Raw genomic sequence first — 27828 nt, forward strand, 5'->3', positions numbered from 1 at the left:
CTATAAGAGCGCGCTGCGTAGTTAGCGAGCACTGAGGCAGGCAAGTGGGGTAGTCATGGGGGTAGAGACCTCGCATGTGGTTTACCGCGTGTGCGGTTAGCGGGCAATGGAATTGAGCGCAGTGGAGTTAGGCTGCCAAGAAGGCGAGCCAAAGGAAGAGAGCGCACGGGAGCGATAGACGCCCTGAGCGAGAAGAGCGCGGGCGGCGGCGCGGTCCGGCGCAAGGACCGGGAGGCGCAGGGGCAGCGCGGCGACGACGGAGCAAGCGGTGGCGGCAGAAGAGGAAGAGTCCGGGGCGGCCACCCCGACGGACACGACAGCGCAGACTACCGCTCTCAGATAGCGATGTACGAGCCCGACCCGCCCCGTGTGGGCCTACGACTGCGGCCAACTCCGCGACATGCGCGCAGCCCAAGAGCAACGCGGAGGGTGCGCCGGAACGGGCGCTGCGAGCGCGAGAGAAGCCAGGAAGGCATGAGGTATAGAAGCGGACCAGGGTGGGCGCTGAGAGAAAGCGGAAGAAGGCAGCGTGAAGAGAGGCCGTTGGGCGAAAGAGTATAGCAGGCACACAAAGTGCGTGCGGGAGAGTTCACCGTTCGTCCAGAGTCCAGGGCGCGCCTTCCGAGCAGCAGACACACGCGAACACACACAGGTAATCCGTTCGAGGGCGGTGAGAAAGTCTGCTAGGAAGACCACTGCTGAGCAGGGGGAGAGAGTTGTTGCTGCTGAAAGACCACCGATAAGGAGGCGCAGCCATGGTATCCAAGGAAGACTTGAGTAATCCTGGGTGGCGGGCCGCTGTTGGGCGCGCGTCGTAGAAATAGGGCCTCCATCGTCGCCATCAGCGCATACAAAGGGCCTGTTCAGAGACGCCGGCCGCCGACGTGTGCACCTGTCGGTGGCACGAACGAGACTCAGCCTGCACAGAGCATAAGATTTGATAAGTAAATACAGTTTCTGAGTACACATAAGAAACTGTATTTACTTCCATGTGGTTTTCGTTTTATCTGTCAATTCACTATACACAACGTGGTTACAACGCGGTTTGACTTCACTTGCGCCAGTATAGTATATATCTAGTAGCAATAGTTGTTATGTGTACTTAGCCTGCACAGAGCATAAGATTTGATAAGTAAATACAGTTTCTGAGTACACATAACTATTGCTACTAGATATATACTATACTGGTGCAAGTGAAGTCAAACCGCGTTGTAACCACGTTGTGTATAGTGAATTGAGAGATAAAACAAAAACCACAGCAGAGCATGCACGCTATCAAAACAGCCCAAATCACCAGCCTATATGTCAAAGATACAAGTAAAATGCTGGCCCGCCTGTTTCTCAAGCAAGAAATACAGGTTTACCGCACATTGCCAACCCTTAGACGTTTCATGCCTCAACCAAAAGACCGTGCACCGAGCAATCATCTGTCATCGTCTACAAAAAAAGCCCTGTGCTGACTCTCCTACCAGCTACATAAGCATAGAAACAATTTTCGCAACTAAGACTGATAGCGAATGCAATCGTAGAGCATTCTGAGGAGCTGAACCACTGCATTACCTTTGAGCATGTCAGGGTTAACACCAAACCCAACTTATTCAGGGACAGCTTATGCTGGCACATATAAAACGCCTTCTGAAATGTGAATTAATCAGTAGTATATATACCTGACCTGAGCGACATTGCAAATCCTACAAAAAAAGGGGGTATGCGGTGCACAGGCCTTCAAAAAGATGGCTAAAACCAAATAATATTGGGTTGTATAGTAAAAGCGTTGGCAAAAGTACTGGCAGTATGTTCAGCTCCAATATTAAGTGGGTAATGAAAAGGTGTTGGGTGAGGTATGCATTGACGTAGATGTTTGGAGAACCCCACAGAGCACTCCAAGGACATAGTAAAGGTCAGAAACAGCCAAAACCAGAAAACACGAGAGGAAACCAACCTGGACAGAGGACCTGTTGTTCCTGAAGAGGACAACAGGGGCTCTGGAGCCCGGGGAATTCTGCAGAAGCTAGTTGGAAAACCCCTGGTATGAATCTTACTTCATTAGCGCCGCAGATCAGCACACTTTTGTGCCAAGTATCTCACAAGCTGCTTGTGGCGTTTCCCAACTTCCTCGTCTGGGCACCCTTTTTCCTTGAGGAAGTGAGCAAAGGCAGCTAAACAAAAAAAATGCAAGTAAATGACAAACCTCAATGCTGAAGACACATTCCAGCCTATGGGCATAGTATTTATGGCAGCATTTAGCCTACTTGTTATTTAGACAGTAGTGGCTGCACCACGAGTGGAAATAAACATACATTTATATTCCATACTTAGAATGACCAGGAATGTACGTGAAACAAAAGTTCAAACCAGAGTACCTGCAATAAATTTGTTACACCTGATAGGCTAGGAAATTGAGCTTTAATATAATAATGTACACCAGCCAACAAATTAAAAGCGAGCAGGATATCATAGAAATATTAGCTAAAAGAAAAAAAAATAGACGAGGTGAAATAATTTCACACAGCATTCATTATACCAAAGAAGTGACAATAAAGTGCACTAGTATCCCAGCGGTATGAACTGAAATGTGATCATTTCCCTGCTCCAGTCTCAGCACTCCTGTTTTGGGTTGTTTGACACTGACTGCTTTTATGCTACATGTTTTATGCCTAAAATGTTCATCAGGTTACAGCGTTTTAACAAAAACAAAGAAGCATAAAAGACTGCTGCATCTACTCACACGACATTCCCATCAGCTTCATGGGCGAAAGAGGCGGGAACACTGTCGTCTTGCCCTGGGAAATGTCTCTATTGCTCTGCCTTCCAAAAACGCTGCGTTTTGCAAGCACCTCTGCGCCCCACAAGGCAACAGCAAGGCGCTTGCAAAATGCAGTGTCTGTGGTCTGCATCATGAGTGCTGCCCACACTTCTGTATTCACGTGTATGCCGTTCCCAAGCTGCACCTGCATATTGTTTCAAATGACACCAAAAACGAAAAGGACAAAATAAACATTTGCTTAAACACTAACGGCACTTAGTTGGTCGAAGTAATTTTATAGAAGCCACAAGTACTGCTGCATACCATACAATATTCAAAATTAGAGGCTTAAAATTACTTGCACAGTTTCATTTAGAATACCCATCAACAATACACATCCCATCCACCTTGCTAATGCGCTTGAGGGAGTTGAAACAAGGCCAGAGGATTGAAATGCTTGAGTTACTCGCACGTTACCAATTTTTAAAAATCATAACCGGATATACCCCACCTCAATCTGCCATCTCACTAAGAATTTACCATAAATACTATTCGACATTTTGTTAGGAAGCATACCTTTTTGGAGGGACCCTGGCCTTACATTTTTTTATTTACTGCAGGATTATGATGAAAATTTCCTTGTTCGTGTAGTTTTTGTGCTCATTTCAAATATGTTTATATTTTCCCTAAACAATTAATTTTTTTAGGATACTGGGGATTTCACGTTCTTTGTTTGGAGGCGATTTTTCTGTCAGACTACAAGTGTTATACTGAAGATTTTTTACAATATCCTAGAACAGAGAGTCCAATCAGCAAAAATGAATGTTCTCGACTAATTTTAACTAAAGTTAGAGCAGTTCATACTATGGAGAAAAAATTTCAGCCACTCGGACACACCAGAAAAAAAATTTGTCAACAGTATGAATTGCTGTAACTTTAGTTAAAATTAGTCAAGAACATTCATTTTTGCTGATTGCATAGTTTGTTCTATAATATTGTAATATATAAATTGTCAGTATAGCACTTGTAGTTTGAGAGAAAAGTCACCTCCAAGCAAAGAACATGAAATACCGAATATCTTAAAAAAATGATGGTTTATGGAAAATATATGCATATTTGAAATCAGCACAAAAAACTACACAAACAAGGCAGTTTTCACCATAATCCTGCAGAAAATAAAAAAAAATTGTTTAAGACCAGGGTCCTCCCCTTAAGCATTAGCTGCACGCTCATCATGCTCCACTATAAAAACAATTCTAACTTGCATGCCCCCCTTCAATACCACATCTTCAAACGTAATTCTTTCTGAAGTGTTTGCTAGCCACGTTGCCCAATTACTGCCTCCTACCTGTTATACTCAATACACGTCAGCGGTTGGCTTACATTTGGAATCAGCTTATACATAAGAGTACGTGGCAAACAAAATTGCACACTAACCTGACTATCTTCACCAGGGGTCCCAAAGCTGCTTTCCAGTACAGGTACTCCAAGAGCTGAGGAAAAGAATGTTAAATTCCTGCTTTACACAAGGTATTTTACGGCAACCAAACATAAGGAAACAGTGCAAGCCCCATACACAACTGTCAACAGTCCTCTCATGACCGCTCCTCCATATTATGCTTACTCGTGTTGCTTTTATGATGCCAGAAACTTACAGCTCTGAGTGCCAATCTTGAAGGGTTTAAAACAAGATTTGTGTTTCCTAAGCAACATCCTTTGTTTCTTAATACGTAACGACTTGGTACCCTTCCACGGGATATCATGGCTAAGACTGCTATTCAGTGCCACTATACTATCCATCTTCCTTTGTGAAAGCAGTGCATTACCTCTCAAATGTGCTCCTCTGTTGTTTGTTGTTTGTTATGTAAACACCCAGATATTTGTAAGATGTGACATTTTCGAGAGCTATGGAGTTAACTTTGTAGCTGTAAGGTATAGGCAGGTTGGTACGGCGGGATATTGTCATGATTTTGCATTTACTAGCATTTAAAGTCATAAGCCAATCGTTACACCAGTGTGAGATCGCGTCAAGGTCGGACTGCAGGAGTATGTTATCATTAGCGTTTGTGATTTCACGAAAAAGAACACAGTCATCGGCATAAAGCTTTATGGATGAGGAAACACAGTCAGGAAGGTCATTAATATATATTAGGAACAATAACGGGGCCAAAACAGAGCCTTGTGGGACACCGGATTTTACAGAAGAAGTATATGAAGTAAAATTGTTAGCTGTAACAAACTGGGAGCGATTAGAGAGGAAACACTCAATCCATTTTATGATGCAGGGGTCGATGTTCAGGATGCTTAATTTTAGAAGGAGCAGGTTATGGGGGACTTTGTCGAAGGCTTTTGCAAAATCGAGGAAAATGCAATCAATTATTGATCCATGGTCGAGAGAGGAGGCTATTCTGTTAGTAAGAGATAATAGCTGTGTTTCACACGAGTAGTGCTTGCGAAAACCGTGTTGGACAGGAGTAAAAAATGAGTTTAATTCGAGGAACGTTATGCGGTTAGAGTAAATTATATGCTCTAATAATTTGCACGGGATGCTCGTTAGTGTGATTGGTCTATAATTAAGAGGGGAATGAGCATTACCGGATTTGAAAAGCGGAACCACCTTACCCACCTTCCAGTCCTGAGGCAAAATGCAGTGCTGTAGGGACTGTTCAAAAATGCTGGCCAAAATGACGGATGAATATACCTCAGTGTTCTTCAAAAATTTTGAGTTTATCTCATCAACCCCACAAGAAGATGAAATCTTCAGACCTTTTATCAATTTCATTAATCCGACTGAATCTATGACGATAGGATCCATTGGTGAGAATGTACGATTACGTAGCTTGGGTGCGAGAGCATTCGTGGCATCTGAAAATGACTTAGTAAAGATGTCATTGAGTACATTACAGCATTCGTTGCTGGGAATGACTTGGCCTTTATCGTCAGCAAGTGCTATGGCATTTTTCTTGGGCGGGTTGATAACCGACCAAAATTTCATTGCTCATTGCTCATTTAGCATTGTTCCAGACCTTCCTGACCACATTGCCATCATTATTAGTTGTCACTACCGAGGTTTTGAACACTTAAGCAGTCAAAAACACTTAAAAGAACCAGTTGTATGCAATACCCATTTACTTAAAATTTACCTAAAAACAATCTACCGCAGCAATTTCTGTTCAAAATCATAGCTGTGGCACTGAGAGCAACCAAAACAACTCTTTTGAAATAGAAATGAGCAGAATGTAGTTGTTTAAATGAATATTTCTCAAACCGATGCACCTAGTGGCAGCCTGGGAAAACTCTCACAATACAGGATGTGACCTCAGATTTACCCGCTGCAGGCTTTCACCTGCACTACAGACAGTACCAGCTGCGCCATCTCACGCCCACCAGAGGAACCAGCAGGTGGGGCTGCCTGAAGTGCCAACTGCCAACCCAGCTTCCCTACAGGAGTGCTGAGGGTAGGTGTGACGTCATGTCCGCCAGATCGCAAGCCGGTGCTCGAGTGTGGCCTGATCACTCAAAAAATTGGCAATGGTTTAGCTCCGGCTAAACCTAGTTATGTTGCGAAAGCAACAGCTGCATGGGCTACGCTTACGATTGTTGGATATTGTGATTAGATATTGTTAGCTTGGTGTTTTAATTTCTCCGCTCTTCTGCGCCGCTGAGCAGCGGCCAGGCTCTCCTTCTCCATAGTCGGTCAATTCTGTTTGTGCGCTCCTAGCTACTATATATCGACCACACACACACACCTTTCTCCGCACAACCAACGGAGAGAGTGATGCGCAGCCGCCGCCGGCTGTGGTTATGACTTCATTTCTCCGGCACCAGCGGAGCGCAGCCGCAACAGCAGCTCTGACACACCAGCTGCTGCCTCTGATGTCACACGGGCTCCTCGCGCATGCGCAGCTTGGCTCACGCTGTGCGACGCAAAATGACTTGACTAGCATAGTGTTGCTTCCGCACAAAAACACCCAAAATGAGCCATCCACTCAAAAATAACTGGAATGTTGACAGCATACCTGGGTAATCATACCTAATAAAAATTTAGCACTTTCTCAATATTTCCAATTTTCATTCAGTATCCCTTTAGAGGTCAGGTGTACTCAGAAGATTCTGAGCTCATCCTTTCACCTTGTGAAGTCGATCTACATACTCCGAGCATTGTTAGACAGTTCAAATTATTGCCGTGTGCGGCTGATTTCCCTATTATAAAAAATCCAGCACTTAAAATTTACATCAGTGCCAATGAAGGTTGCAGGCCTACAAGGACAATTAGTGTAAGCTGTGTGCAAGATGGGCAAAGGCATCTCAAATGGAAGTAGACAGTGCGGTGCCCGGGGACAGAGGCAGCGTTAACAGAAAGACTACTGCCGCCAAATGCTACGTGCAGGATTCAGCTACTGAACAGGGACATAGTTCAGGCACTCAAGGTGTACGTACTTTTAGACACACGAGCAGCAGGCTTTTTTTGTGTCCTTCTTTCTACACGTTGGGCTGGAAAAAAGAAGTATTTCCATGAGAACTTTAGAAGCAGCAATAGCAGCTAGCAGAATAGTCTAGCTGATCGGCTAGCTGACCAGAACTTGTAAAAAAAATACCAAAGGGCCCTCAGGAGTGCTCACATGCAGTGAAAGTGAAAGCAGTGTGTTATCATGAGCATTCGACTCCAACACACTCAGAAATGAAAAAGAGATGCGTTTCCCAACAACGCTGATTAGACAAACTGCATTTGGCCACCGCTCCCTGCTGTGATAATCGGGGTGCGGGCCTTGTCAGGAGGTATGCACTAACTACCTCCTTTAGCCTCACCTCGAGGGCTTATTGTATCTAATAAGGCCAAATAAACTGCTACTACTACTACTAATACTACTACTACTACTACTACTACTACTACTACTACTACTACTACTACTACTACTAAACCCACCAATGTCCGAGTGATTTTCTGTGCAATCTGTGAGTACATGTACTAACACAAGCCGCAGGATTTTCTTGTGACTTTAAAATGTGCTCATAATTATCAAACCCCGGTAAAATGTGCCAAAAATTGGGATAATACATTGCCTTGCAATGCATTTGTGGCTGTACACAATTCAGCTTCTGGGAATTTAGCCTCTGTGGATCCTTTGTCCACAATCAGTGTAAACAACATGCATGCACACACACACGTGTTGGCAAAAACGATGGTCAAACGGACTTACCTTCTGCAGTAGTGCCCGCAGCAATCACTGGGTTGACCGGCAGGTTTGAGACCACTGGTATGCTACAGCCTGTCACGGGTGTGGCTGTGGCCACTGGGTGAAAAGAAATAAGTGAGCAGCACTCACAGTAGCGAAAAGGCAAGGAAAGATTACTACTAATTTAAAAGTTGTCTAAACACAAACACCCATTTTTCCATATTTGCAAATGAACCCTCCCCCCCCCCCTACACTGCTGACTACCATATTTACACAATTGTAGGTCGACCTAGTATTTGAAAATACAAAGTGCAAGGGGGAAGGGGGTCAACTTACAATCAGAACCAAAGCATGGCACAATAAATAAAGGCGACAAACGAGAAACCAGGGATGCTACAGAATGCTTGCATTTTCGCTACGCTGCTCCAGCCATTAAATTTGAGACAAGGTGCATCAGCAAGGAATCCTGCAAGAAAAAACAGTACACGTGCAATGTTTACAATGCTATTTGGCGCAGCTGAGTTGCTGCGCTTTGCCACTGAGGGCTCAGAAACATGCCGTCGCACTCCTCTTGGTGCTGGCCTTGAGCAATTTCATGGTGTGGCCATTTGCGAAGTGCAGGATTTTGCTGGACAGTGTTAGAACATGCTGTGGGACCTCAGCTATCCTAACAACGCCATACAGGGGTGCCTGCGACGCCACATTCCTACTTGGTGCCCAGAAACCGAAACCGAAAATGGTTAATGTTTAAATGTGATAAATTATTTACTGTGAATAGTATGTGAATCTTTGAGCACGTATGGTGCTTCCTAGAGCAATATGAATCGTTTGAAACAAAGAACACGCAAGCCAAAAATTTGCTGTGTCCACCCCTTTAACGAGAAATTACAGTATGTCATATCTGGTACCAACCATGCAGCTTATAAATTTTTACCAAGGTTTCTAGGCTTGTAGTGCTGTAAAAGCATCATGCAGTGCACATATTAAACACAAGGGCTAGACACAAGTGCGGCAGCACATGGCAGTCAAGTAGGTTCACCGTGTGCAGGTGCATCCAGAGCCATGACTTCGCTGGTCCCTAGGCTTGTTTCCACTGGCAGATGGCAGCTTGTCACAGCAGTGGCAGTGTCCACTGATGGAGCAGAAGCATATTTGCAGGCGGTGAGACCAGCTCTTGCAAGGGTCTGTGGCCACTAAAGCCGCACATGACTTTGCAAGGAATGTGCGATGACCTTCTTTTAATATATGTTCTTTGACAGGTCATGGTTATACTGTCAGACGTTGCGAAAAATCACAGGTCTTCAGAAGTCAGAATGATCTCTTTCTCCGCAACTACATGGCTGCAGAGCCACTGCTTCAGCATGCACGAAGGGGAAGCCTCCAGAGCTCGAGCAGAACACAAGTGGCTAACAAGCAGGCTAAGCAGACATAACCTTCGTGTGAACAGCAATAAATTTGGCCACCAGCACCACAGGCTCAATGAAAGATCATTTAAAGGGACCCTAAAAGAAAATACTAAGTTCGGCTAAACTGATAAATTACTGTCTTGCATATATCTGTTCTTGTGCACATAAATCGTGCCTAGAGTACATAACCTGAGTACATATATTGTTACAGGTTCTATTTACAAATACTATTTACAAGGCAGGTCGAGAAGAGCCTGGTGCGCCGGCGGCAGGATACTGAACTTTCTCTTCTTCTTCCAGCCGCCGCACGTCTTCTTTGTTCCTCAGAGCCCATGCGCAGCACGTGACATTTCCCCGTTCGCAGACGAAGCCCACTGGGCCAGTCAATCAATCGGGGTCCCGAGAGTGGAATGGCTTCAGCTGTGCGACATGCACGACCTGGGTTGTCCTTGAGCGGCGTCCTTGCGTTGATTGGGGAGAGATGACATAGTTGAGGTCATTGAGGCGAGCAACAACGATGAACGGGCCTGTGCAGTGGGATAGCAGCTTTACTGATAAACCACGCTTGCGTAGGGGCGTCCACAGCCATACAACGTCACCGGGCAGGTAGGAGACATCCTTGCGCCGGCGGTCATAACACTGCTTAGAGCGATGCTGTCATGCCAAGGTGCGTATCCGGGCAATCCGACGGGCTTCTTCAGCGCGACATAGAGTGTTGGCAATAGAAAGCTCGGTGTCGAGAGAGAAAGGTAAGATGCTGTCGAGGGAGCTTCGAGGCGGACGGGCATAAAGAAGGAAGAATGGGTTGTAACCAGTTATTTCATGCCTCGACGTGTTATAGGCGTATGTAATGAAGGGAAGCACGTCGTCCCAGTTTTTATGGCGGGAATCGACATACATGGCCAGCATGGTCGTGAGTGTCCGACTGGTACGTTCAACCAGTCCATTAGTCTGGGGGTGGTACGGCGTCGAGTGGCGAAAATGGCATGAACTAAGACGCAGAAGCTCTTCCACAACGTCTGCCGTAAATGGCGACCGCGGTCACTGATAACAACTCGAGGAGGTCCATGCCGGAGGATGACAGCACGAAGAAGGAAGAGCGAGACCTCAGCAGCGGTGGCGCAAGGTAGGGCGGCGGTCTCACAGTAACGGGTGAGGTGATCAACGCACACTATAATCCAGCGGTTACCGTTGGACGAGCGGGGAAACGGGCCGAGCAGATCGAGTCCAACTTGTTCATATGGCGTGCTTGGAGGTGGCACAGGATGCAGGCGTCCAGGCGAAGAAGTCGTGGGAAGCTTTAACCGCTGACACTGCACGCAGGTGGCCACGTAGCGCTGAACCATGTGACGCATTTTTGGCCAGTAAAAACGTTCTTTGATGCGGTTAAGGGTCCTGGCAAACCTCAAGTGCCCAGCCGTGACGTCATCGTGCATTGCCTGCAGAACAGAGGAGTACAGAGTAGCCGGAACGACGAGGAGAAAGCGCGCACCTCCAGGCGAGTAATTCGTTCTGTAGAGTAAACCGTCGCGAATGCAGAAAGGGCTTGCGGATGTCGGGTCACGGGTTTCGGCAAAAAGCGGCGCCAAGTGCTGATCCTTGCGTTATTCCGTCTGGAAAGTGCCAAGATCTGGAAACTCTTGGGAAACGGCAGCGAGATAGTCCTCGAAGTTTTCATCATCGGAAGTAGTAACCGTGAGCGGCAGCCGCGAGAGGCAGTCTGCGTCGGCGTGTTGGCGGCCACTTTCGTAAGACACTTTGAAGTTAAGCTCTTGGAGGCGTAACGCCCAGCGGGCCAACCGACCTCAGGGGTCGCGTAGATTGACCAGCCAGCACAGAGAGTGATGGTCTGTGACGACTGTAAAAGCACGTCCATAAAGGTACGCGAAACCGTTGTACGCCGAAAACAACGGCGAGACACTCTTGCTCTGTTACTACAGTGTAATTGCGTTCCGACTTGCTGAGGGTGCGACTTGCATAAACGACAACGTGTTGATTGCCCTCATGGCGTTGGATAAGCACAGCACCCACGCCGATGCCGCTGGCGTCAGTGTGGAGTTCAGTCGGCGCAGTCGGGCAGAAATGACGCAATATTGGCCGAGAGGTGAGGAGAAACTTGAGCTGCCGAAACGCGGAGTCGCATTCGGGAGTCCAGTGGAAAGGAGTGTCTTTCTGCAGGAGACTTGTAAGCGGGTAGGCTAAATCAGAAAACTTGGGAACGAAACGCCGAAAATATGAGCAAAGTCCTAGGAAACTCCTGAGCTCTTTCACTGATTTGGGTTCTTTGACACTGCTTACAGCTTCAACCTTCTGCGGGTCGGGTCTGACGCCATCATTGTCAACGAGATGACCAAGCACAGTAATTTGGCGTTCACCGAAGCGACACTTCTTCGAGTTCAGCACGAGGCCTGCTCTCTCTATGCAGTCTAGGAGGACAATGGCTAAGCGGCTGTTATGTTCGGCGAAGGTCCTACCAAAAATAACAACATCGTCCAGATAACACCTGCAAACTTGCCACTTCAGGCCACGTAAAAGCGTATCCATAAATCGTTCAAAAGTGGCAGAAGCATTGGAAAGGCCGAAAGGCATAACATTAAATTCATACAACCCGTCAGGTGTCACGAATGCTATCTTCTCTTTGTCTTGCGGGTGCATCGGGATCTGCCAGTACCCGGACCGTAGATCCACTGAGGAAAAGTAGGAGGCTGAATGGAGGCAGTCAATGGCATCATCAACGCGTGGGAGCGGATAAACATCCTTCTTTGTGACAGTGTTAAGCCGGCGGTAGTCGACACAAGATCGCCAAGTACCATCTTTCTTTTTGACAAGGATCACTGGAGCAGCCCACGGGCTTGAAGATTCCTGAATGATGCCGCGGTGCAACGTGTCACGGAGTTGTTCATCGATTATCTGACGTTCGGAAGGCGAGACGCGGTATGGCTGCTGTCGAATCGGCTGTGCAGATCCAGTATTGATCATGTGATGGGTGCGGGAAGCTGGAATCGGCGGTGGTTGGTCGCGACCAAAGTCAAACACGTCCGCATGCTTCATAAGAACGGCCACTAGTACCTGGCGGTCGCTAGTGGGTAGGGATTTGTTGACCATGGCTAGGAATTGAGAGTCGCTCAGATCGCGGCGTCTAGTTGGACGAGACAAGTTGTCAGTGATCGCGGCAACTGGTACAGGAAAACATTCATCAAAGCCAGCAAGTTTTAAACCACATGGCAATACTGCAGGTTCGTTGGAATGATTGACAGTCCAAAGAGTGGCATGGCCCTTGTCACATGGACGACGCTGCGGGGTACTAGCAGACTTTTCTTTGCACAGTTAAGGGAACAAGGTTCCACCACAGCATCGAAGACATCAGAAATCGTGCTCGAGGACGCAACGGGAACGAATATGGCAGACATTGCTGGAACGACGGTATCTTCAGAGACAGAAAACACTTCGGCAACCACTGGCGAGTCTTCTGTGAGAGCTGACCGAAGGCCAGGACTTAACGATATGCCACCACTGCGGAAGTCGAGAGTAGCGCCGCACTGGTGCAAAAAGTCAATACCGAGGATGATGTCATGCGTAGAACGAGGGAGCACTGTGAATTCAGTTCGGAACATGTGGCCAGCGATCACTACATTCACAAAACAAATACCAATCGGAAACAATGATTCTCCCCCTACACCCCGGAATATAACAGCACGATTCAAACCGAACATTATTTTACAACCCAGACGGTTCTTGAAAGTTGAACTCATCACTGACACCGTGGCACCAGTGTCCACTAAGGCCATGACGCAAATACCGTCCACTAAAACTTCAAGGCGGTTCCGTAACATAACAATGGGCAGAGGAATTGGCACTATCGATGATCCGGCGACCGCACCTCCATTGGCCGCACACGCTAGTTTCCCGGGGACGGTGGGGAACGACGTTGGGGAGAAGGCGAGCGGCGAGAGCGGTGCGGAGGTGGAGTCAGACTTCGGTCAGAGGCAGGGGAGCCGTTCCGTGGTGGCGCGAGATATGTGACCGATCATACCACAACGGTAACAAAGTGGTGGGTCGGGGGGGCACTCGGGATAACACTCCTCGTAGCCAGTGTCGAAACGACCATCGTACTCCGGCTGCCGCAGGTGGCGTTGCGGAGGAGCTGGCGCCCTGGGGCCGGGGCGGGTGATCCGGGGAGCGCCGTTCGGACGTGCGTCAGCTGCCTTGGGCATTTGCACGGGCAGCGGTGGCAATCTGGCGATTCTTCGGCTGCAGCGGTTGCCAGAGGGGTCCGTGGTCATCGACCCCGCACCTCCACCACATTGTTACAGGTTCTATTTACAAATACTATTTACAGGGCAGGTCGAGAAGAGCCTGGTGCGCCGGCGGCAGGATATTGAACTTTCTCTTCTTCTTCCAGCCGCCGCACGTCTTCTTTGTTCCTCAGAGCCCATGCGCAGCACGTGACAATATGGTCGTGTACTCAGGTTCCTGCTCGATATAGCAGGTGAAGCCACGTCAAAGGAGGTTTTCTTGCCATGCTGCAGCCATGTACTTTCTCTACCTTCTGCAGATCATGTGCTGTTTCAGCAATGGATGGCATCTTGTCATCATGATACTAATTTCTGTGTGAGGCTGTTGTCATCTGCAGTACTTTTTGAAACCACACACACAACAAATTTTGCTTGTCTCTCATGTTGCATACTCGTTTGTTAGGAAATGCACTATGAATTTATGTGAGCCACTCACACGCATGTATGCACCTGAAGGAATACACACTCTGACCTAGCAGGCAATGCTCCCCACCGATACACATTTTCGCCAAGATTTCCTCAAGGTACGGTAATTCGACTCTGCTGCAAGGCATGCACCCTTCGTGCATCATATTAGGAACAAGGGACTCACAGACTTTAGAGACATTGTAAATGAGTCGACTGTGTGATCAAGGCAGATGCGGTTACAAACAAGCTAAGTAGCAGGGCGCCAACTCCTAACTTTGTCTGCAATGCCATTAAGCTTTTTCTCCATTCACTGAATGTAAACATGCGAACGGGCCAGCAACAGAGGGCAGATTCAGGCTGCGCCAAACTCAAAACCCAACTGGCTGTCAGCTGAAGGCCGTTGTCATACACAGCAACACCAATGGCACGAGCTCTCAGAAGCATCTCGCATTCAGTAAGACTCAAAACGGTGAAGCCTAAACCAATTTCTTTGGTCATGCTTGCACCATGCATTTGAGCGAGCAATCCTTCGCTGAAAGCACCTCAGTTGGTGATGGAGTTGCAGAGCATTTGTTTACAAAGCGCATTCTTTTCATTTTTTCCTACCTCTGCAATGGTACTTCTGGCCTTCAGAAGCGGCATCTCCAACTAGCCGAAGAGTTCTGATGAATTCCTGTACTCAAGACAACGTGGCAAGTATGTTTCCGGTTGACAAGCTACATCATTTAAAGGGTCACTCAATGTGGAAATATTTCATTAACAATTCTCTCCGCAAAGCAGCAACGTTGACATGCAAGAAAAGCATTGGTAATATTCCCAAGATGGTACAGGCTAGCCTAACTTGGTATCATTCGTCGGAGTCCCATCAAACATAAATACCAACGGGCAGCTTTAGACTTGTGAATCGGCTTCTACTGCCGCTTAGTCGTATAAAGGATCATTCTCTCCACATGCCACACACAATTGTGACAACGCATGGCAGTTGAGCAGGCTGACCGTGCAGAGGCTCACTGTTCGCAGGCGTGCCCAAGGACACTGCTTGCTTGGACACCAGGCTTATTTCACCAGGCAGGTGGAAGCTTGCAATGGCTGGGCTGGTGTCCACTGATCGACATGAAAAATTTTTACGGAGGGGTGAGAGTAGCTCTTGCAGGAGCCTGGAGCCATTAAAAATGCTCACAACTTTGCGAGGCATGTGCTACGAGATAATTTTAATATTTGCTCTTTTACAAACCATGATTATAGTGCCAAATTTTACCAATCTCACTCAGACCTCAAGATGTGAAAATGACCTCATTTTTTCTGCAAGTCTAAAGCCCATAAAACCAAAATAAGCATAAATACACAATAGTAAGCTTTTTGTTACACCTGAAAAATTTGTGAATGAACGGCCTCAACAGCCAAAAGAGCAATTGGATTTAAGCTACGCCCAAACTGGTGTTTGTACCTCATATCTAGTTCTAACTCACAGTTGCAATACATGGAACACGAAGAAACGAAAATGACACAAAATAGACAGGACGGAGTGCACAGGAAGATTACACTCACTCATATGCATATTTCGTTGTTCGTGCCATTTATGTTTAATGTCTCATAAACATCAATTTGAATTGGATATAAAGGCCTCTGACGCACAAATGCATCCCTGCAGAATAGTGAAAGTTAACATTTTTGTGATAACTTGCACTGCTAGTCTTGATATTTTCACACAACGTAAAGTGCAGCTTTGCACCACAATGACAAGTGTTGACAGGAAGCCAAATATTTTGAGGAAATATAGCTTTGCACACACTGCACTCCATTTCATACACAGCTGTCAATGCAGCCATGGCTGCGGTGCCTGTTTGCGCTCCTTGTCCACATTGTAACGTAGTACGCTAAAAAAACAGTAATCAATTGAAAATTGAACGATTTTTCAGCATTGTAGTAGACCGACATTAGTTTTCTTTTACAAAAAGATTGCTTTTTCCTTCATGTTCTCTACAACAAGCGCCTTATTTTCATGGTTTTCTTCGGCTCCTCCTGTATTAGGTTTTCGCAGCTAGGCCAGACGGTCAGTTGTTTGCTTTGGTTTTTGAGTCTGGAATTGGTGGCGCTAACTCTTACTCACTTGTTTTCTTTGCCCACAGTCACTCCAAAAACATTTTCTGCCCACCTCTTTTCCAAGCTGAAGTCTCCAAACATTTAGAAAATGTGCGAGCTGGTAACTGTCAACGTGCACGCTAGCACAGGGGAGCGCTTCCCTGAGAAGACTGTGTGTGAAGTTCTCACAATTTTGGGGTGAAATGACTGAGCGCTCGTACAATTCCGAGGTTCAAAAAAGGTCTCTCTGGCGGAATAAAATATCACTTCCCGAATCAGACTCCCCTGACTTCAAAGCCAATCAGCTCATACACACCCCAATCAATGCCGCGTAGGTGCCAGCCGTGGCTCCTCCAAATAATCAACACCACACTGAAATCAATCACCCTAGAATTAAGGACCCACCATGTGCAGCATGCAAAAAAGTTACTGCCCAAGAACCGCACTTCTCAGTCACTTCTGTTGTCAACACACTTAGAAACAAGTAAACAGCACTGTGTTTCTCAATGCAGTCATTCCAGCTTGATGAAAAACAGGCAGTTATGTATAGCTTGCAGTTAGACTTCCCATCTAGTGATTCTTTACACAAAAAAGAAAAAATAAAAAAACTGCCAGGCTGAGTGAAACCTCAGACTCTCATAAAATGAACAAACAGGCCCGCGCTTTGTACCATTGAGCCACGGTGCAAGGTGGAGTGATACATTGCCTTTCTTTCTTTGCAGCAGACTACTTCCACACCTTTGGAAGCTTTGACTGCTATATATGAAGTGGAGTATGGGCTCCTAGCATCTAAGAAACATTACAAAAGAATTCCACATCATGCAGCAGCGGTGAAAACAAAATAAGCAATCCTATCACACTGGCCTTTTCTAACACAGAACAATGACAAGAACAATGCACGTTCTGTTCAGTAAGCCAAGTTTCAATATGCTAAGTTTACGTTTAAGACTTGTTTCATTGCGTGTTTAAGCAGACGGATGAATAAGCAGCCTGTATAAATTACTGAAAAGCAGTCAGTCGTCTTACAGAGTAATGAGTCAGTTCCCATGGGATCTTGAATTTCAACACCAGCCGCCTCTACAGTGGCAGGCACCATTTCTGCAAACAGAACAACAGATTTATTGCATACAATCAAGTAGCAAAAGGTGCCAATGAAGTTGCTTAGGCAATTAGTAAAGTGGTTCCAGCTTTTGTTCTTACTGTCACATCATTTGGGCAGCATGCGCATTTTGATTGTGCTGTGTCATCTTAAAATTACACACTGGTTTACAAGTAGTAAAACATAACAAAACAAAGAATGCCCTTGAAAGTCAAGCTACTGAGCTAATTTATTTAGAAAGCACAACCACTAAGATGACTATGCAAACAAATGGCAAATGATAGTCCAGAATAAAAAAATGGTTAAGCATACCAGCTCTGAATATTTTCATCAGCATTGCTTCCTGCAGCTGCCGGTTCAGTTTTATAACTGAGTCCGTTTCCACCTTCTGCCGCCGAAGTTTGTCCTCAAGGGACTTGACCTTGCTCTCCAAAAGCCGAACCTTTTCTTCTAGGTCCTCGACTTGGGGAGAGACTTTAGGGAAGAGGGGCTCTTCCTCGACCGCTCGATGAGCAAAGCCTGCAGCTTGCTTGTCTACCTTTGCCTAAACCACAACCAGGCACACATTTTTCACTACACATAGAAACAGGACATCACACTGTCCAGTGCATATTACAATACCCAGAAGCATCATCTTAAATCTCCCAAAGGAAGCCAAGTAAGTGCCTTTAGAGATGAGCATTAAACATCCGTTTCATCTATATATCTCGAACAGGTTAACACAGAAAAAACTGCAAAGTTTTGGGAAGCGCTAGGAAACGCCACAACAAGATGACACAAACAAAATGAAGCGCATGATGCGTGTCGTCTTGTTCTGGTGGTTGCTAGCGCTTCCCAAAACTTCGCATTGATGCACCCACTAGCCCCTAAAGTAGCTCTTTTGATATGATAAAAAGCAAAGCTCAGGAGAGGCCCTCTCTCTCCTAGCTATATGCCAAAAAAATGGAGGAAGTCGTATGCTTTCGCAAGCACTACTGGGAGCCTTTGGCCGACGGCACAGCCACTAGTAACGCTTGCTGCAGCAGCGTCATCTGCTGCACTGTCTGCTGTGCATGCGCAAGCATGCTGAGATGGTGGCCAAAGTAAAGGGGGAGAGAGCCTTCACATCCGGATTCAAAAACGTAACGTAACCGCCCCTCCCAGGTTCTTTCCTTCCTCCACAGGTTAACACGAATGTTTTGCCACACTGTGTCCCAGCCGCTGCGGCCGAATTTCGATAGAGGCGAAATTCTAGAGGCCCATGTACTGTGTGATGTTAGTGGACGGTAAAGAACCCCAGGTGGTTGAAGTTTTCGGAGCCCTTCACTACTGCGTCCTTCATAGCCTCAGTCGCTTTGGGACGTTAAACACTAATAAATTAAACCAAACCAAAGTTTTTACGTCTTGAAGCCTGGAAAAGCAGTAATTTTTCGTCATACGGGTGATAAGAATGTCCTATTACGCTCTCGGCGTCCATTTTCTGAGTCAATTTACTGTTCATGGCGGTTTATCGTTCAAAGCGACTGAGGCTATGTAGGGCGCCATAGTGAAAGTCTGGAAATTTCCACCACCCGGGGTTCTTTAACGCGGCAGGGATCAAAACCGCGTCTTTCAAGTGAGCAGCCGAGCGCAATAACCACTGAACTATCGCTGCGGCCCATGTCTTATTGAGTGATCAGCTGTATACTATAGAACAATCGATGTCGTTTTCGTGGTCTACTTATATATACCTCTACCCTTTTACCTTCAATGTTTTCAATATTATTGTTTGTGGCGCATTGAAGCTGTCTTCGAACGAATATTCAACGGTTGATCGCAGAAAAAAAAGGCAGGGGCAGACAGCGACAGCCCTACGTGTAGACACACACTGGCAGAAACATCCACTGCCACGCCAAAGAGAATGGTACTTGCGAGCTTTTAAGTGTCAACGCTTTCAGGGGGAGGGGAGCTCACGAGCCCTTCACGGGCTGGTGGGCCAGTCGACTTCCGTCAGCAGCAGCGACGCGTGATGGAGAGCATGTTTTTGAGCGCGAACACGTTTGTAGTCGTCGGCCCTTCTCTCTGAGCTACGACCGCCACTGCAGACACGGCAGAGGGCCCTTCGACCGGCGTGCGCCTGGCATGACCGTTGCAACTGTGTTTTCCGAGTGCACCACTTCGCTTGTCTGGCGCCGTCCGCGCGCGCACCCCGTCCGGGCGCATGAGCTCATGACAGATCCATATCAAAGACGTTCATGTTCAAACTTCGTTTCCTTTTGGTTTTGAGTGGTTTAACATCGCAAACGACTCAGGCTCTGAGAGACACCGGAGTGAATTGTCCTTGAAATTGCAACGATCTTTAACTTGCACTGACATAGCATAGTACACGCTCGTCTGTAATTTCGCTTCCATTGAAATTCCGTCACCGCGGCTGGAATCGAAGCCGTGTCTTTCGGGTCAGCAGCCAAATACATAACCACTGAGCCACCGCGGTACTTTACATTCAAACTTCACATTTTGCAGAGGGCGTCAAGAACAATGACATGCAGTGCCTAATCAATTAGATGTCCGGAAAAACTCCGCACAGCCGTCAGTCCTTTTCTAAGCGTGCAAGTTGCTAAGCTTTGCAAACACATGGCATCATGTCTTAAATATAATCGTGTTATTATGCAAGCATCCGCCACGAATTAAGTTTCTGCAGCCGCTGCTACCACCGCAGTTGGAACGAAGCCGGCATAATCCACTAAACCAAGGACAGAATTCATTATGTTGGCGCCAGGCCTATGCTAAGAATCGTGATGGACTCTGATACCATCATCACTATGGTGACCAGCATTCATAATAGTGCCAATAATCTGCTGCTATAGTCAACAAGAACACACTGTTTTTCCGCTACAGCTACCGATATATTAAAAATCTTCCGCTGTAGCCTCTAAACAACTGTTATATTTCCCCTATAGTGCTAGGTGCAAATTCCGATTGGGTTTGACCGTTTTGACATACAAGCAAAGAAATCTCCGTTGCACGAATATCCTTGTCCTGTAGCCATGTTTTTACGAGCAAAGTCCCGCTAGTTAAAAAAAAAAGACAGGTTTTGACCGCAAGAAAAATCGTTACTTTTATTTTTTTCGAAAACACCTTTCCTAGGCCTGGGTTGTGCATGGTTGGATAAAGTGACGGTGAGAAGAGTGATCACGAAGTTTTTTTGAAAGTTGCTTTCTAGTTGCGGTTCTGATCTATTCAAAACAAAAGCATACGTGCAGAAGATGACAGGGTTGTGCAGCTCCCCTCCCCTCCGATACCGTGTGCGTCTCCGAAGTTGTCCCCGTTGCTCTGCTGGGCATCCCCTGGTTAAGCTCCCTGCCTTTCCGTCCTCCTGCTTCTCTCTCTCTCTCTCTCTCTTGCCAGAGACTCTGCCATGTACTGTGCGAATCATAGCAGGCGTTTACACCAACCTTGTTTACAGCCTTTGTCACGGCCATTTGGATCGCTTTAATATTGCGAAAACTGACTCCTCTTGACTCTCGGCAACCGGAAACAGTCTGCCGGAGCAAGGTCAGGACCATAGGGGGGAATGGTCGCCAAGTTCTGCTTGGCCTGGAATTCCCGTACGAACAGAGAACTGAGGCTAAGAGTGTTCTCGGTGGGCAGCTGCCAGGTATCTGCGATCTCCTTTCGCGCTCGAAGGACAGTTGTTTTCTAACTCTGGAGTATATCCACGTAGGAGGACAAAGTTGATTGTATGCCGTTGCAGTACGAATACTTTGTGAACCTCTCAAGCGTTAGAAAAGATAATTAGCATTGATTTAACTCTCGACTTCCTGATTCTCGCCTTCTTGAGGCGGGGGTACTTTGAGGTGTGCCATTCGAAGCTGAGACGCTGCGTGTCAGCGTTATAGTGGAGTAGTCATGTTTCGTCGGAGTTAATGACACTGTCCAAAAAATAAGGTTCAGTTTGCACGCGTTCCAAAAGTTCGCTCACGACCACCGCTTGGTTGTTTTTGTGGTCATCAGCAAACAATTTGATGACCACGATTTGATGAAGTAACAGAGTTATAATAGGGAAACTTGCATTCATGAGCGTTCTTATTACAGAAACATAATTGGTTGTGGGGAGAAATTCTAGAGGCCCGTGCACTGTGCGATGTCAGTGCACGTTAAAGAACCCCAGATAGTCGAAATTTCCGGAGCCCTCCACTACGGCGTCTCTCATAGCCTTAGTCGTTTTGGGACGTTAAACCCTATAAACCATAAACCATAATTGGTTGTGTCCCATCCCTTAGCGAAAAAGTGGATGTGCTTAAAATGCATTTCAAATATATGGTATAAATTTCATATTTCTTTCGCATTTTTTTGTCCCTATGCTTAAACTGCAATGCGAATGCTTTCTAAGTATGCTACGAATAATATATTGAACGGTCTTTAAAATACGTGAAATGTGCATTTTTGCCCGCTTAGCATATTTGTAATGCATTATAAATATACTAAAAATACAAATTAAATACATTAGATTACATTAGAAATAAACAAACAAATATACATATTGTGAGACAGGAGACAGAGCGCAGGATGGAGCGAGCTTTAATGGCACCCGCAGGTATGGCGACCAACCCTTCGAAGAAGAAGATGATCGATGATGATGGATATGTACAGATGAAGACGAAGGTCGCATGTTGTGCTTACACTTTCTCCCCTCGCGTACGAAAGCGACCGGCCCTGGCGCAGATTAGAGCACAGTAGGGCGACGGGCAAAGGGTTTGAGGCGGGAAACATGAACAATCTCGGCACCTCGGCAACGACGATCATTAACAGGATGAACAGGGGCAACGCGATAGTTCACCGGGGACGTTTGTTCGAGTACAGTATACGGACCAATATAACGGCTCAAAAATTTTTCACACAATCCCGGGGTACGCACTGGAGTCCACAGCAGTACCTCATCACCAGGGTGAAAAAATACGGCACGGTGGGAGAGATCATAGGTGTTTTTCCGGGAGGCTTGGGAGGCGTCGGTATTCAGGCGGGCAATGGCACGGCAGTAGGTAAGACGAGAAGTAAACTGTTCGTGAGAGAGTCTGGAAGAGGTTGAGGGGGCGGAGAAGAAAGAAGCTTCGAGGGTGAAGGTAGGTTGACGTCCATACACAAGGAAGAATGGGGAGAAGTTGGTGGTTCTTTGCACGGCACTATTGTATGCAAAGGTAACGAAGGGAAGCATGGTGTCCCAGTTGGTGTGGTCGGGCTGGATGTAGGTGGCTAGCATATCGGACAGCGTGCGATGAAAGCGCTCTGTGAGCCCATTGGTCTGAGGGTGATAAGCTGAAGAGGTTTTGTGCACGGTTCCGGAGGCGTTAAGAACTTCGGCAAGGATGCTGGAGAGGAAGGACTTGCCGCGGTCACTAATAAGGACACGAGGAGCTCCATGGCGCAGAAGGATGGCGTTCAGGAAGAAGTGGGCGATCTCTGAAGCAGAGCCGGAAGGAACAGGGGCCGTTTCAGCGTATCTAGTTAAGTGGTCGATGGCAGTGACGATCCAACGGTTGCCCGTTGGTGTTAATGGTAAGGGACCGTAGAGGTCAATCCCAACGACTTCAAAAGGGGAGAAAGGACAGGGGAGAGGCTGTAGAAGGCCCGCAGGGGCAGACGTGCTCCGTTTACGACGTTGGCAAGAGATGCAAGACGCAATATATTTTCCAACAGCGGTTGAGAGGCCAGGCCAAAAGAAACGGCGCTTGATGCGGTCATAAGTTTTCTGAAAGCCTAAGTGGCCAGCCGGGGGGTCATCATGAAAGGCCTGCAAAACTTCTCGGCGAAGAGAACGGGGTACGACAGGCACCCATGAGTCACCGAAGGGGCTGTAATTGTGCCAAAGAAGGATGTTGTCGACTAGCTTGAAAGAGTTAAGTTGGCGACGTAGGCGGGCATTCGGTGGCCGCGTAGCACCGCTCAGACGGTCGATAAGAGTCCGGCAGTAAGGGTCGGCCCGCTGCGCTGAAGCGAGATCGCCAAGACAGGGAGCTGGCATCAAGTCAATGGATGCGGCGGTCAAGGTTGAAATAGCCGTCGAAGGGGTAGTTTGGCAGTTTGAGGATTCGGAGGACACGGGTTGCGGATGCGCAGGTTGGGTTTGGGCGAGGGGACAACGAGATAGCGCATCGGCGTCCTGGTGTTTCTTGCCCGATTTATAGGTGACCGCAAAGTCATATTCCTGGAGACGGAGAATCCAGCGGCCGAGGCGAGGCGGCCGGACAAGTTTTTCTGCGAGGACAACCAGCACAGGGCATGATGGTCAGTGACAACTGTGAACTGGCGGCCGTACAAATAAGGGCGAAATTTCTGAATGGCCCAGACAACAGCGAGGCACTCTTGCTCAGTTATCGTGTAGTTCTGCTCCGCTGCAGTCAGTGTACGACTGGCGTAGGCGATGACTTGCTCGCACGAAGAGTGCTGCCGCTGCAGAAGAACGGCACCAATGCCGTGTCCACTGGCGTCCGTGTGTAAAATCGTTGGAGCATTGTCGTCGAAATGTGCCAGTATCGGATCAGATGTGAGAGCCTTCTTTAAGGTAGTAAAAGCGACCTCACAGGCCTCAGACCAAACAAACGGCTGGTCAGCGCAGAGGAGCTTATGCAAAGGGGCCGCAATAGAGGCAAAGTTGCGTATGAAGCGCCGGAAGTATGACGCTAGCCCCAGAAAACTGCGCAGGTCTTTGACGCGCGATGGGCGAGGAAAATGCAAAACTGCAGCCACTTTGTCGGGATCAGGCTTTACACCCTTCTGGCTAACGACGTGACCGAGTATCTTGATAGAAGTGGAAGCAAAGCAACATTTCTTGGTGTTTAACTGTAGGCCGGCCTCAGAAAGTGCGCTTAATACTTCATCGAGACGAAAAGGTGTTCAGAAAAAGTCGAAGAAAAAATGACTATGTCGTCGAGGTAGCATAGGCACGTTTTCCACTTCAGGCCTCGGAGAACGGTGTCGATCATGCACTATAACGTGGCCGGAGCATTGCATAGGCCGAACGGCATAACGTTGAATTCGTATAATCCGTCGGGAGTGGCGAAAGCAGTTTTTTCCTTGTCGGCCTCATGCATTGGTATTTGCCAGTATCCGGATCTTAGGTCGAGACTAGAGAAAAATTGTGCACCTTGGAGACAGTCGAGGGCGTCATCAATCCGAGGCAGCGGATAAACATCTTTTCTAGTGATCTTGTTAAGGGCGCGATAGTCAACACAAAAGCGTACTGAGCCATCCTTCTTTTGAACGAGCACAACAGGCGAAGACCAAGGACTCGAAGAAGGGCGTATGATGTGGCGCTTGAGCATATCGGCTACGTTATCTTGAATAACCTTGCGCTCACTAGAAGACACACGATACGGGCGACGGCGAATGATGCCCGAACCATCTGTGTAGATGCGATGCTTAGCTGCGGTGGTTTGGCTCAAGGTTGTTGCCTTGGTATCGAAGGAAGCGGCATGCTTGGTCAAGACGGCAAGCAATTCATCTTTTTGAGTCGGGGTTAGACCGGGGCTGATAGCAGCTGAAATAGATGCAGAGGCAGAGGCAGGGGTCGAAAGAGCGAAGCTTGATGGGGCAGAGGAAAGAACGGCCACAGGTTGAGTGGTATCCACAGAAGCGATGGCTGTGCCTTGACGCAGAAGAATAGGTTCCGGCGAAGTGTTAAAGGCAGTCAGTAGTGAAGACTCATTGGTGAAGCGGAGCAGGGACGCGACGAGAAAGATGCCCCTTGAGAGAAGACGGGGGCTTGGTGTGACGAAAACGTCCCCAGCGTTGACGTGGGCAGAAGCAACAGAGAGGACCTCTTCGCAGCCGGGGTAAAGTACATGATCAGCGGTGGTAACCAGATGATGAGAAGGCAGGACAGAAATGGCTGAAAGGTCGGATGCAGAAGCCTGTTGAGTAGGGGGACAGCAGGTAATTACAGCTTGCGCAGAGTGGAGGAAGTCCCAGCCGAGGATGAGGGGATAAGCACAGGAGGGAAGCACAGCAAATACTATGTAGTGCAGGATGCCGTCGATAGTGACTCGTGCCGTACACAATCCGGAAGGACGGATTGATTCATCATTGGCAGCACGGAGAGAAGGACCACTGTAAGGGGTGCGCACCTTGCGAAGACGAGAACATAAATCAGAACTAATTACAGAAATGGCGGCGCCCGTATCGATCAATGCTTCTACTACAGTGCCTTCAATGTCAACGGTTAACATGTTCGATGGCTGTGCAGGAGGAATTGAGAGGGCGGCGTGCGGTGCAGTGTTACCTCCGGAAACTGCACAATTTAGTTTTCCGTGTGGCCAGTTGTCTGGGAGGATGGTGGACGTAGAGGCGACGACGAGCGGCGGAAAGGCGATGGGGAGCGGCGGCGCGACGGCCTGTCGGTCGAGGAGCGGTCCGGAGAGGTAGAGGGATAGGAGGGACGATAATTGGTAGGGTCAGCAAACGGTGGGCGGTAAGCGTACGACGAGTGCGGAGCGTCTTGGGAGAAGTCCCCGTACGATGGGCGACGAGGAGGACTGGAGGCAAACGCCGGACGGTAAGCAGGTGACGAGTACGTAGCTCCGTTGCGAAAGTCTGGGTACCACTCGCGCTCGTCGCGTTGACGCCGACGGCACACACGGGCAACATGCCCGCGAATTCCGCAGTAGTGACACACCGGCCGACGTGCAGGCGGACTCCAAACAGGACACATAGCGGGGCTCGGGGACACAGAGACCGGAGTTTGCTGGACGGGCTGTGGATGCGACGGGTAAACAGCAGCAGGAGGCGTCGCAGCAACCTGGGCATAGGTAGGCACAAAACGCGGTACAGGTGGTTCCGCAGCCAAGGGACGAGTGACCGAAGCGAGCTCGTCTTTGATGAGATCACGGAAAGGCGAGGACGACGGGGCTGGAGGCGGGTGGGAATCAACTGACGGTAAGGTGGAGCCGTGCAGTTCCTCCCGGATAATGGAGCGAATAAGGGAGCGTAAGTCCACGTCGGGTGAAAGTGGGGTGTCCCAGGTGTCTTTTAATCGAAGCGACTGAAGGTCGTCAAGACGATGGCAAGTTGTTCGGATGTCTTGGACTGACGTTGGATTCTGAGCAGCAAGCGTGTTGAAGGCAAATGACCCAAGCCCTTTCAGAAGATGACGTACCCGATCGTTCTCTGACATAGCGCTGTCGACACGTCGACACAGGGCAAGCACGTCTTCAATGTAGGATGTGTAGGACTCACCGGGTAGCTGAACGCGCGTATCTAGCTTTTTTTTGTAGACAGCGGGGCTTGCACCAGATGTGCCAAAGATTTGTCGTATCTGTGCCGAGAAGTGAGCCCAGTCCGGGATGGCATCTTTGTGGTTGACGAACCAAGTCTTGGCCACGGCAGTGAGGTAGAACGACACGTTTACAAGTTTCATCGCTGAGTCCCAACGATTATAGGCACTGACCTGGTTATATTGGTCGAGCCAGTCCTCGACATCGTCCCCACGAAGACCAGCAAAAATGGGAGGCTCGCGCTGGAGGGTGGTGATGGTCCAAGTGGGGTGTCCAGAAGATTGGGAAGAACCGGGTTGGCTCATCATTGCTGGCTCCAGACGGTTCGAATCGAGAGGAAGAAGAACGGGGGGCCCATCGGGAGTACGAGTGGTGTTGTCGCTGACGGTAGCCATCGGTGCGGATGGTACGAGCAGGTGGCGACCGGAACGTAGCTGCAGTCTGGCGGCGGAGAGGACGCAGGGATCGAGAGCACACTCCACCACTCGTGAGACAGGAGACAGAGCGCAGGATGGAGCGAGCTTTAATGGCACCCGCAAGTATGGCGACCAACCCTTCGAAGAAGAAGATGATCGATGATGATGGATATGTACAGATGAAGACGAAGGTCGCATGTTGTGCTTACAATATACTTAAAATTATGTTCACTTTGGCTTAAGAAATGTGGACTTCAACAAATGATACGGGTTAATGCTTCAACTTGAGAACAAATTGTATAAGCGCAATTATCATCAATCACAATGTACATGAGTAAGGTGACGTGACGGCATGGGTACGGCAAAGATACCTACACAGCAAACCATGGCGGAAGGGCCATAGCAAACCCCAAATGCTCCGGCAAGCACCCTACTTGACTTGCCTTATACCGGGTGTTTTTTTTAGAAGGTCCAAAATTTTTAAAGAAAGGTAAATTTCTTTAGATTTATTTTAACCCTGGGGCTATGTTGAGGGCTACGGCGGACACCAGGTAAGAGGCAAACTACTTTAATTAGTTCGCTGATTAACTGAATACGTTAATTAACTTTTATAATTTTTATTTTAGGGGATATGTTGAATTAGCAGAATTGGAGATCGTCTTCCAAACAGTCCAGCCAAGAACAAAGATTTTCATGAAAAAATTTTTTGCGCGCGTAACGAAGCGAGAAAAAGTCACCCTGGTAGGCAGCTTCACACTGTAACACAGCGTCTGTGAGGGCCTGTGACGTAGCTCGCTCCGCCCTGCACTTTGTGTCAATGCGTTTTTGTTCCAGCGCTGCATTCCGTTAGGCCGCGGAGCGAAGCGAGATAAGCAGTGATAGGGCAGGCCGCCAGTCCGGGACCCGTGACGCAAAGCGCAGGGCGGAGTGAACTACGTCAGAGGCGCTCCCGCCGCTGCGTTACGGTGTGAA

General features: G+C 47.9%; 1 pseudogene; it reads right to left on the minus strand.

Moving 5' to 3' along the window:
- Positions 1 to 2046: 2046 nt before the first annotated feature.
- LOC149338199 (uncharacterized) lies at positions 2047 to 20653 on the minus strand (annotated as a pseudogene).
- Positions 20654 to 27828: the final 7175 nt, after the last annotated feature.

Source organism: Amblyomma mixtum, chromosome 6, assembly GCF_055824585.1.
Source record: "Amblyomma mixtum isolate Tamu chromosome 6, ASM5582458v1, whole genome shotgun sequence".
Taxonomy (NCBI): Eukaryota; Metazoa; Arthropoda; class Arachnida; order Ixodida; family Ixodidae; genus Amblyomma; species Amblyomma mixtum.